Source organism: Trichomycterus rosablanca, chromosome 7 (genome assembly GCF_030014385.1).
Source record: "Trichomycterus rosablanca isolate fTriRos1 chromosome 7, fTriRos1.hap1, whole genome shotgun sequence".
Lineage (NCBI taxonomy): Eukaryota > Metazoa > Chordata > Actinopteri > Siluriformes > Trichomycteridae > Trichomycterus > Trichomycterus rosablanca.
The window spans coordinates 22,694,825-22,706,727 of record NC_085994.1 but is presented as its reverse complement, the minus strand read 5'-3'; the positions used below and the strand labels follow the sequence as shown (position 1 = coordinate 22,706,727).

At 38.8% G+C, this 11,903-nt stretch overlaps 1 protein-coding gene across 1 annotated transcript in view; it reads left to right on the top strand.

Annotated features, from left to right (window-relative positions):
* Positions 1-5,953: 5,953 nt before the first annotated feature.
* Positions 5,954-11,903, top strand: part of kank3 (KN motif and ankyrin repeat domains 3) — a 47,980-nt gene continuing 42,030 nt past the window's right edge. The window contains exon 1 of the mRNA XM_062999145.1: positions 5,954-6,126. The gene's annotated coding sequence lies outside the window, so the exon portion shown is untranslated. The remainder of the gene's footprint in view (positions 6,127-11,903) is intronic.

Genomic DNA, 11,903 nt, shown 5'->3' with positions numbered 1-11,903 from the left:
GTGGAAGTTGCCACAGTACCCACCAACATTACATCGTTACAACTAGCTTATTATAGCTATTTTCTTACATGGAATCCAAAAGTTCCAAAAGAAACAGGAGATGAGGTCCCAACCCAGGCGCCATGATGCTGTACTGCATCTACAATGGGTTCTGCCCACAAAGTGCTTAAATAAATGCTGGTGGTGTCTAATGACATGTCTTACATACTTTTTAAACAGTTCTTGGTACTTGTGTAAACATGTTAACAAAGAGAAAACTAGTAACAAAAGGAACCATGAAAAATGCGGTATGCAGTACATGTCAACAGTGTTTAATGTACTGTACAACCCAAAATCAGAAAGAGTTGGGACAGTATGGAAAATGCAAATAAAAAAAAAATGCAGTGTTCCTTACATTTACTTTGCCTTTTTTTTTTATTTGATTGCAGACAGTTTGAACCCAAGATATTTCATGTTTTACCTGCTCAACTTTATTTCATTTGATAATTTACCTCCATTCCTGCATTTCAGGCCTGCAACACATTCCAAAAAAGTTGGGACAGGGGAAATTTGGGGCTACTAATTAGGTGAAAATTACTGTTATCAGCAACAAGTCTAAAAGCCAGTGTCTGTCATGGTATGGGGCTGTGTCAGTGCCCTTGGCAAAGGTCATTTACACTTCTGTGATGGCAGCATTAATGCAGAAAAGTACATTGAGATCTTAGAGCAACATGGGCTGCCTTCAAGACGTCATCTTTTCCAGGGAAGTCAATGCATTTTTCAACAAGACAATGTAAAACCACATGCTGCACACATTACAAAGGCATGGTTGAGGAAGAAAAGGGTACAGGTACTGGACTGGCCTGCCTGCGGTCCTGACCTGTCCTCAATAGAGAATGTGTGAAGAATTTTGAAACAAAAAATGTGACGTGTTAATCTTAAGACGTGTTTGCAGGAACAATGGGACAAAATAAAAGCTGAAACACTAAATCACTTGGTCTCCTCTGTGCCAAAACGTCTTTTAAGTGTGGTGAAAAGACATGGCACCATTACAAAGTGGTAAATGCTTTACTCTCCCAACTCTTTTTGGAATGTGTTGCAGGCCTGAAATGCAGGAATGGATGTTCATACTGTCTGCAATGAAATAAAAGTCAAAGTAAATGTAAGAAACTATGTGTGTTTTTTTTATTATTATTATTTGCATTTTCCATGCTGTCCCAACTTTTTCTGATTTGGGGTTGTATATCCATGCCATGATATTACATCACTTGACTCTCATAACACCATTTGAAAATGTTTAAAACCTTGATGTTGTTCTGCATAACCAGCAAACCTTCCTGGCTTATGTTGCTAAGTTGACCTCACCGTGTCCTAATCATAGGTACTTTCTATGGAAGCAAGTCAGAGTCTTGTCCAGTCCTGTAGCTCTGTAGCTGCCCTTATTCTATTCAAAACAATGATGCATGCCTATGAAGTCAGAAACAGATTAGTACCAACCTGCAATTCTGCAACTTGTACCCTTTGATGGGCAAGTCTGGTTTTTTTGGATCCACCCGTCAGAACTCAAGGAAGCTAGGTTTATTGTGTGTTATAGCACCTAGGTGGTGGAATTAACTTTTCCTGTCTGTTTAAACAGCTACGTCTCTTGCTGTGTTCAAAAAACATGTAAAGACACAACAGTTTACTAAGCTTGCACCTACTACCCCACTTAAAAAACTACCTATATTCTAACTATATTCTAAGCTTTCAATAGATCTTTATTATTAGACTTTTCTCTGCTTGTACTACTTGTAAAATACTTATGTGAATGGGAGTGTATTTAGGTACTGTGTTCTTTTGTATGTGTGTATCCACTGTAGGTATGTAAATGTACTGTAGGTATGTGTGTACAGTGTGTATGTACCCTGTTGGTGTGTATAATGTACAACCCCTATTTTCAGTACATTCAGTAAGTTGTACTGTGTGTGTATATGTATTGTATGTGTGCTTACTGTATGTGTGTGCATGTGTGTGCTTGTGTTTTATGAGTATGTGTGTGTACATGTGCGTGTCTATGTGTGTTTATGTATGTTAGTGTATTGTGTGTTTGGTATGAGTGTGTGTACCGTGCGTGCATATACTTTGTGAGTGTGTGTGTAATGTAGGTAAGTGTATTGGCTGTGTGTGTGTGTTTTATGAGTTTGTGTGTGTGTGTACTGTATGTGGGCTATGTGTATGCAGTTCATATAGTGTGTCTAAGTGTGTTTATGTATGTGAGGGCATTGTATGAGTGTGTGTTCTGTGCATGCATATACTTTACATGTAAGTGTACTGTGTGTGTATGTGTGTGTGTGAACTGTGTGGCTATGTGTATGTGGTTTATATAGTGTGTCTGTGTGTTTACTGTATGTATGTGAGTGTAGTGTGTGTACTATATGTAAGCTATTTGTATTGAGTTCATATAGTGTGTCTGTGTGTTTACTGTGTGTGAGTGTACTTTGTGTTTAGTATGTGTGTGTGTTTTATGAGAATATGTGTGTACTCTGTGTACTGTATGTAGGCTATGTGTATTCAATTCATATAGTGTGTTTGTTTGCTGTATGTATGTGAGTGCAGTGTGTGTTCAGTATGTGTGTGTGTGTTTTATAAGTATGTGTGTGTACTTTTTGTGTACTATATGTAGACAATGTGTATGCGGTTCATAGAGGGTGTGTATGTGTGTTTGCTCTATGTATGTCTGTGTAGTGTGTGTTCAGTATGTACTGTTTGTGCATATACTTTGTGAATGTGTATTAAGTTCATTAAGTGTGTCTATATGTGTTTACTGTATGTATGTGAGTGTAGTGTGTGTACTATATGTAGGCTATGTGTATTAAATTCATATAGTGAGTGTGTGTGTTTACTGTATGTATGCGAAAGCAGTGTGTGTTCAGTATGTGTGTGTGTACTTTGTGTGTACTGTATGTAGGCTATTTGTATTGAGTTCATATAGTGTGTTTATGTGTGTTTACTGTGTGTGAGTGTAGTTTGTGTTTTGTGTGTGTGTGTGTGTGTGTGTGTGTTTTATGAGAATGTGTGTGTACTCTGTGTGTACTGTATGTAGACTATTTGTATTAAGTTCGTATAGTGTGTCTATGTGTGTTTACTGTATGTATGTGAGTGTAGTGTGTGTACTATATGTAGGCTATGTGTATTAAATTCATATAGTGAGTGTGTGTGTTTACTGTATGTATGTGAGTGTAGTGTTGTGTTCGGTATGTGTATGTGTTTTATGAGTATGTGTGTGTACTTTGTATGTACTATGTACCCCAAGCAGTCAGACTGTTTAACACCTCACAACGACGGGGTCGTTAAACCGAATCAACAACTCAAACATACATTTGTATTGCCACTTTACATATTCTGTACTTACATTCTTGTTTTCATACCTGTATGTACATATATCGGTTATAATTTTTATAATTTTATCTACATACATGCTGCTATAATTATCTGTATGCTACCACCACTATTCTCATCCATGCCTATGTCCGACATATTTTATATCTGATACACAATCTCTATTCATATTCTATTTTATATACATACATATACCCATAAATTATACATTGTAGATATTTATAACTATAACATCCTTATCTCTATATTTATTCTTATATATCTGTATATATTGTTTATAAGAATAGATACACTGCTGCTTTTATCACATGTACCAGATGCACAATTTGTACATGCTGTTATTTTGTTGCATACCATATGCTGTATTAATGCACCTTATTTGTACTTACTTTATTTTGTATTTGTATTAAGATTTCTCTTCTTTGTTAAACTACTGGAGACCAATAATTTCCTTCGGGATAAATAAAGTATCTATCTATCTATCTATCTATCTATCTATCTATCTATCTATCTATCTATCTATCTATCTATCTATCTATCTATCTATCTATCTATCTATCTATCTATCTATCTATGTAGAGTATGTGTATGTGGTTTATATAGTGTGTATGTGTGTTTACTGTATTTATGTGAATGTACAGTGTGTGTACTATATGTAGGCTATGTGTATTAAGTTCATATAGTGTGTCTATGTGTGTTTACTGTATGTATGTAAGTGCAGTGTGTGTGTGTGTGTTTTATGAGTATATGTGTGTACTTTATGTAGACTATGTGTATGCGGTTCATAGATGGTGTGTGTATGTGTGTGTACTGTATGTATGTCAGTGTAGTGTGTGCAGTAGGTGTGTGTTTTATAAGTATGTGTGTGTTTTATATGTAGGCTATGTGTATAAAATTCATATAGTGTGTCTATGTGTGTTTACTGTATGTATGTGAGTGAAGTGTGTGTTTAGTATGGGTGTGTGTGTACTCTGTGTGTACTGTATGTGGGCTATGTGTATTAAATTCATATAGTGTGTCTATGTGTGTTTACTGTATGTATGTGAGTGAAGTGTGTGTTTAGTATGGGTGTGTGTGTACTCTGTGTGTACTGTATGTGGGCTATGTGTATTAAATTCATATAGTGTGTCTATGTGTGTTTATTGTATGTATGTGAGTGTAGTGTGTGTTCAGTATATGTGTATGTGTGTTTACTGTATGTATGTGAGTGTAGTGTGTGTTTAGTATGTGTGTGTGTTTACTGTATGTATGTGAGTGTAGTGTGTAAACTACATGTAGGCTATGTGTATTAAGTTCATATAGTGTGTCTGTGTTTACTGTGTGTATGTGAGTGTAGTGTGTGTTTAGTATGTGTGTGTGTTTACTGTATGTATGTGAGTGTAGTGTGTAAACTATATGTAGGCTATGTGTATTAAATTCATATAGTGTGCCTATGTGTGTTTACTGTATGTATGTGAGTGTAGTGTGTGTGCTATATGTAGGCTATGTGTATTAAATTCATATAGTGTGTCTATGTGTGTTTACTGTATGTGAGTGTAGTGTGTGTTTAGTATGCGTGTGTGTTTACTTTATGTATGTGAGTGTAGTGTGTGTACTATATGTAGGCTATGTGTATTAAGTTCATATAGTGTGTCTATGTGTGTTTACTGAGTGTATGTGAGTGTAGTGTGTGTTCAGTATGTGTATGTGTTTTATGAGTATGTGTGTGTACTTTGTATGTACTATATGTAGAGTATGTGTATGTGGTTTATATAGTGTGTATGTGTGTTTACTGTATTTATGTGAGTGTAGTGTGTGTATTATATGTAGGCTATGTGTATTAAGTTCATATAGTGTGTCTATGTGTGTTTACTGTATGTATGTGAGTGTAGTGTGTGTACTATATGTAGGCTTTGTGTATTGAGTTCATAGTGTCTATGTGTGTTTACTGTATGTATGTGAGTGTAGTGTGTGTACTATATGTAGGCTTTGTGTATTGAGTTCATATAGTGTGTCTATGTGTGTTTACTGTATGTATGTGAATGTAGTGTGTGTACTATATGTAGGCTTTGTGTATTGAGTTCATATAGTGTGTCTATGTGTGTTTACTGTATGTATGTGAGTGTAGTGTGTGTACTATATGTAGGCTTTGTGTATTGAGTTCATATAGTGTGTCTATGTGTGTTTACTGTATGTATGTGAATGTAGTGTGTGTACTATATGTAGGCTTTGTGTATTAAGTTCATATAGTGTCTATGTGTGTTTACTGTGTGCATGTGAGTGTAGTGTGTGTACTATATGTACATCTACATGTTTTTTATGAGTGTATGTGTGTGTACTGTATGTATGTGAGTGTAGTGTGTGTTTAGTATGTGTGTGTGTACTCTGTGTGTACTGTATGTGGGCTATGTGTATTAAGTTCATATAGTGTGTCTATGTGTGTTTATTGTATGTATGTGAGTGTAGTGTGTGTTCAGTATGTGTGTGTGTGTGTGTGTGTACTTTGTGTGTACTGTATGTTGGCTATGTGTTTGTGTGTGTTTGCTGTATGCATATGAGTGTAGTGTGTGTTCGGTATGAGCGTATGTACTGTGTGTGTGTGTGTGTGCGTGTGCGTGTGTGTGTGTGTTTTATGGGATGTACCAGCTCAGAATGCAGTGGTCTAGCAGCGGTTACCCCGGATTGGAGCTTCCTACCGTCTATTACCAGCGAACACCAAAGTTTGTGTGGAAAAGCTACAAAAACACGCGTTTGACCTGGTGCTGGAAATAAAAAAGACTCACTCCGTGGGTAAGACGAAGTTTATTTCTTTTATTTGGGAGTATTTTGTATGAGAAGTTGAGGAGAAAGTGCTGCTCTGTGGCTAACTGGATTACTCAGTTTCTCCGGCCAATAACGTTTTAGCCACAGCGCGGGGAACGCTAACATGTCAGCAGAATCTCTAATTCACCATGGTAAAATAGTTTAAAACATGGTATACATTACCTTAAACTCGTTCCAGTTTAAGTTTGGGATATAGTGTCAACACGGTACTAAATGTCCCGTCACCTCCTCCTATTATAAGCAGAACCTTATCAAGTTCCCAGCTACATTAAAACTCCAAAAATAAATCTGCAGGGATTTTATAGACAAGTCTGTTTTGGTTCACATGGACACGTACACACATTAAATGTAAATAAATAATGTACACAAACAAACTAAAGCTTTTGTTTTTTGAACTATTTAGTTCCTAAAGACTATTTTTTACATTCATAGGAATGAAACTTTCCAGTAGTGATGTTATAATGTGCTGGGAATGAGACCCACCCATGTGACAATATTTTCTTTCCTTATATAATAGGACTTGTAATGTTTCAATAATTATCTGTCATACATATACAACCCCAAATCAGAAAATGTTGTTATCCCTTTTCACCACACTTAAAAGACATTTTGGCACTGAGGAGACCAAGTGATTTAGTGTTTCGGCTTTTATTTTGTCTCATTCTTCCTGCAGACACGTCTTAAGATGTGCAACAGTACGGGGTCGTCATTGTTTTAAAATTCTCCACACATTCTCTATTGGGGACAGGTCAGGACTGCAGGCGGGCCAGTCCAGTACCCGTACCCTCTTCTTCCACAGCCGTGCCTTTGTAATGTGTGCAGCATGTGGTCCCTGGAAAAGATGACATCTTGAAGGCAGCACATGTTGCTCTAAGATCTCAATGTACTTTTCTGCATTAATGCTGCCATCACAGAAGTGTAAATGACCTTTGCCAAGGGCACTGACACATCCCCATACCATGGCAGACCCTGGCTTTTGGACTTGTTAACTGATAACAGTCTGGATGGTCCTTTTCGGCGTCCATTTTTTCCAAAAAAGATCTGATATGTTGATTCATCTGACCACAATACACGTTTCCACTGTGTGATGGTCCATCCTAGATGCCTCAGAGCCCAGAAAAGTTGACGCCGCTTCTGGACATGGTTAACATAAGGCTTCTTTTTTGCACAGTAAAGTTTTAAGTAGCATTTGTGCATGTAACTTGTGCATGATATTATGCACTGTAGAGGGAGAAATATGCAAATCCCTTTCAATCTTTCTTTGAGGTTCATTGTTTTTAAACATTTGTTGACAAACTGGAGATCCTCTGATCATCTTTGCTCATTAACTACTCAGCCTTTCCTAGATGCTGCTTTTGTACCAAACCATGATTACAATCACCTGTTGACATCATCTGTTTGGAATCACATTATTTAGTTTTTACCTCATTACTAGCCCTCAATTGTCCCCGTCCCAACTTTTTTTGGAATGTGTTGCTGGCCTGTTGCTGGCACTCATACCAGCACAACACACACTAACACACCATCACCATGTCAGTGTCACTGCAGTGCTGAGAATGATCCACCATCCAAATAATACCTGCTCTGTAGTGGTCCTGGGAGAGTCCTGACCATTGAAGAACAGCATGAAAGGGGGCTAACAAAGCATGCAGAGAAACAGATGGACTACAGTCAGTAATTGTAGAACTACAAAGTGCTTCTATGTGGTAAGTGGAGCTGATAAAATGGACAGTGAATGTAGAAACAAGTTATTGCTGATCAGTGTATTTATAACAGATGATTCATGTCAAGTTTTGGTATTTATCTGTATCATGAATGCAGTGAGAATGGACTTGTTGTTTTGAGTCCCACTGACAAGTAAGAACCTTGTTACTTCATCATCTGTGTAGACTGCCACAATTTGCTTTACACCAAACACATCAATCTTTGTCTTTATGGACCTCATTTTATGTGCGCAGGGGCACAGTCATGCTGGAACAGGAAAGGGCCAGACTTCCTAAACTGATGTCACAAAGTAAAAACATATTCCATTCCCGTTTTTGGTACAGTTGGAACATTTTGTAAAACGCAGTAAAATCTAGGACCTTTATTTACCTGACAAAAGTATAAAGAAATGCATTTTAATGCTTTGGCTGTTCAGCTTGATTGTATTTTGTAAATATAAACCACTAATGCCGATCCCCGCTCTGATTTGAGGAAAACGAAGCTAACCCATGCCCCCTCCGACACGTGGGCATTTTGCCTATGCATTTTTTCAGCTGCACTAGGCGAGTGCTAATGCGGATCAGCCCTGTGTACGGAGAGACACACCCTGATCAACGCACTCCTTCCCCGCCCCTGTGCAGGCGCCATCAATCAGCAAGCAGAGGTCGTAGTTGCATCAGTTACGAGGAAACCCTATCCGGCTTACTACTACCCCACCCCTATATGAACAACAGGCCAATCGCTGATCATGTGGCTGCTCAACCCAGCCGGATGGCAGAGCTGAGATTCGATACAGTGGGGCCAAAAAGTATTTAGTCAGCCACTGATTGTGCAAGTTCTCCTACTTAGAAAGATGAGAGAGGTCTGTAATTATCATCATAGGTACACTTCAACTATGAGAGACAAAATGAGAAAAAATCCAGGAAATCACATTGTAGGATTTTTAAAGAATTTATTTGTAAATTATGGTGGAAAATAAGTATTTGGTCAATAGCAAAAGTTCAACTCAATACTTTGTAACATAACCTTTGTTGGCAGTGACAGAGGTCAAACGTTTCCTGTAAGTCTTCACCAGGTTTGCACACACTGTAGCTGGTATTTTGGCCCATTCCTCCATGCAGATCTCCTCTAGAGCAGTGATGTTTTGGGGCTGTCGCTGGGCAACACAGACTTTCAACTCCCTCCTCAAATTTTCTATGGGGTTGAGGTCTGGAGACTGGCTAGGCCACTCCAGGACCTTGAAATGCTTTTTACGGAGCCACTCCTTCGTTGCCCGAGCGGTGTGTTTGGGATCATTGTCATGCTGGAAGACCCAGCCATGTTCCATCTTCAATGCTCTCACTGATGGAAGGAGGTTTTGGCTTAAAATCTCACGATACATGGCCCCGTTCATTCTTCCCTTAACACGGATTAGTCGTCCTGTCCCCTTTGCAGAAAAACAGCCCCAAAGCATGATGTTTCCACCCCCATGCTTCACAGTAGGTATGGTGTTTACTCAGCATTCTTCTTCCTCCAAACACGACGAGTTGAGTTTTTACCAAAAAGTTCCATTTTGGTTTCATCTGACCACATGATATTCTCCCAATCCTCTTCTGGATCATCCATATGCTCTCTGGCAAACTTCAGACGGGCCTGGACATGTACTGGCTTAAGCAGGGGGACACGCCTGGCACTGCAGGATTTGAGTCCCTCTCGGCGTAGTGTGTATACTGATGGTAGCCTTTGTTACTTTGGTCCCAGCTCTCTGCAGGTCATTCATCAGGTCCCTCTATGTAGTTCTGGGATTTTTGCTCACCGTTCTCATGATCTTGACTTATTTTCCACCATAATTTACAAATAAATTCTTACAAAAAAATCCTACAATGTGATTTCCTGGATTTTTTTTTTCTCATTTTGTCTCTCATAGTTGAAGTGTACCTATGATGAAAATTACAGACCTCTCTCATCTTCAAGTATGTATCAAGTAGGAGAACTTGCACAATCAGTGGCTGACTAAATACTTTTTGGCCCCACTGTACGATGTATTCGAGATCCCAGATCCAGTGTGCTAGCGTGTGTTTCACCGCTGTGCCACCTGAGCCGGTTGCCAAGGTTTACCAGACGCCAAGAAAAAAAAGAAAATGCCATGGCAGTACAGCGTTAATTATCTGATCACAAACAGATTCATTTCTACCCAGTTTTTACCACAAATTAAATGTTTTCCTGGAGGGAAATCACTCTTCTATAAATTTCATCCCTGTGTAGTCCATCACTGTCTGTGCAGTCAGCATGACAAGAAAACTGTTTGATCTTTTGCATTCGCTGCTATGTCTGCATATGTTGATTGTTACTGCGTTCGTAATGTCGTTGTTTGCAACTGCCGTGACTCGACAAGCCGTTCGGTATATAGTGTTTTAGTCTGTTCTAAACTGCAGACACGCCTCATTTCTTTGGCAGGTTCTTCCGGTTCATATTTGGTCTTCCTCTCTTCATCCTCCATCTGTTTTTTTTTTTTTTTTTTTTTCACCATATCGAGGAAACCTTTCTCATCTGTTGAGCTGTATCTAATCTGCACAACGCTCCATAGCGCTTTTAATGGCGAACAATATTATATGATTTTCTGCCTACTGAAGCCTACAGCTGTTGTATTATCTATGCTACGGTATGGTGGTATTTGAAAAATCCATACCGTATGAGGATTCAAAAACGGTATACCGAATGTACCGTTATATCGCCCAGCACTATTTTAGGTGTATGTGTACATGGAACAAAATCATGGAATAGAAATCAGGCTTATAAGCATCTCTTATAAACTTAGTCGGGTAAATATCAAGCTAATAAGGGGTCTGGAGTCTCCATGGTTTTAACCTGAATATGATAGTTGAAGACACAACAATAAAAAGGAATCAGAATCTGTTCATATGGTTATAAATCGATAATAACAAACGTTATTAATCCTACACAAGTGTGGAATCTGTGACCTTGGCACAGAAAATGACAGTTAGGAAACCTTGTATAGCGTAAATGAAAACCACGAGGTAACTATCACTGTTAACAAGGTTAATATGTTGCCTCGCAAAGTCAGCCAACACATGCTTTTTGTCTGGCGGTTCTATTTAGGGGTCTCTTCCTGGCTTGCTTGCTCACCTCCTACATTTCCAGTCAGGGAAGTTTGATTCCAGCGCAGTCTGGGGATTTCCTAAATCTTCATTTACATCTGCGTCTCCTTTTGTGGAGACAAAACAAGAAAAGCAGGCAAACCAAGCAGCTGCTTGAGTTGTCCAAGCAATGGATGTAAAGCTGAGAATTTTCCTCCCAATCTAGTTGTGCCCAGTTCTTTTTTTACTGTTGCACACCCCCGCCCTGACCCAGGAGAGCCACAGACTTAACACATACAGGGTATCACACTAGGCTACGTGCCATGTTTTTATGACCTCTGTATCTCTTTATCAGTTGTAATGGTGCATAAACCAGATAGCACGAGTCTCTGCTGTAGTGCAAGAAGGTCAATCCCCAATGTAACTAATTGTGAGTCCCTGACCAGACCAAAGTACTGCGGTGGTTGGCTGGAGTGTTAGAATGGTGTGTTACTTTAGGCCCTTTTTTTATTTTTACCCAGTGTTTTAATATTTAGTCATCACCAATTTTGTCACATTATTATATACTTTAAAATGTTTAAAATACCATACCATTAAAACCACCTCCTTGTTTCTATACTCACTCTCCATTTTATCAGCTCCACTTACCATAGAGAAGCACTTTGTAGTTCTACAATTACTAACTGTAGTCCATCTGTTTCTCTGCATGCTTTGTTAGCCCCCTTTCATGCTGTTCTTCAATGGTCAGGACTCTCCCAGGACCACCACAGAGCAGGTATTATTTAGGTGGTGGATCATTCTCAGCACTGCAGTGACACTGACATGGTGGTCTGTGTGTTAGTGTGTGTTGTGCTGCTATGACAGGATAAGACACAGCAGCCCTGCTGGAGTTTTTAAACACCTCACACATATCTCAACATTTTTACCAGGTTGCCACTGTGTTTCACTGAAGAACCGACCACA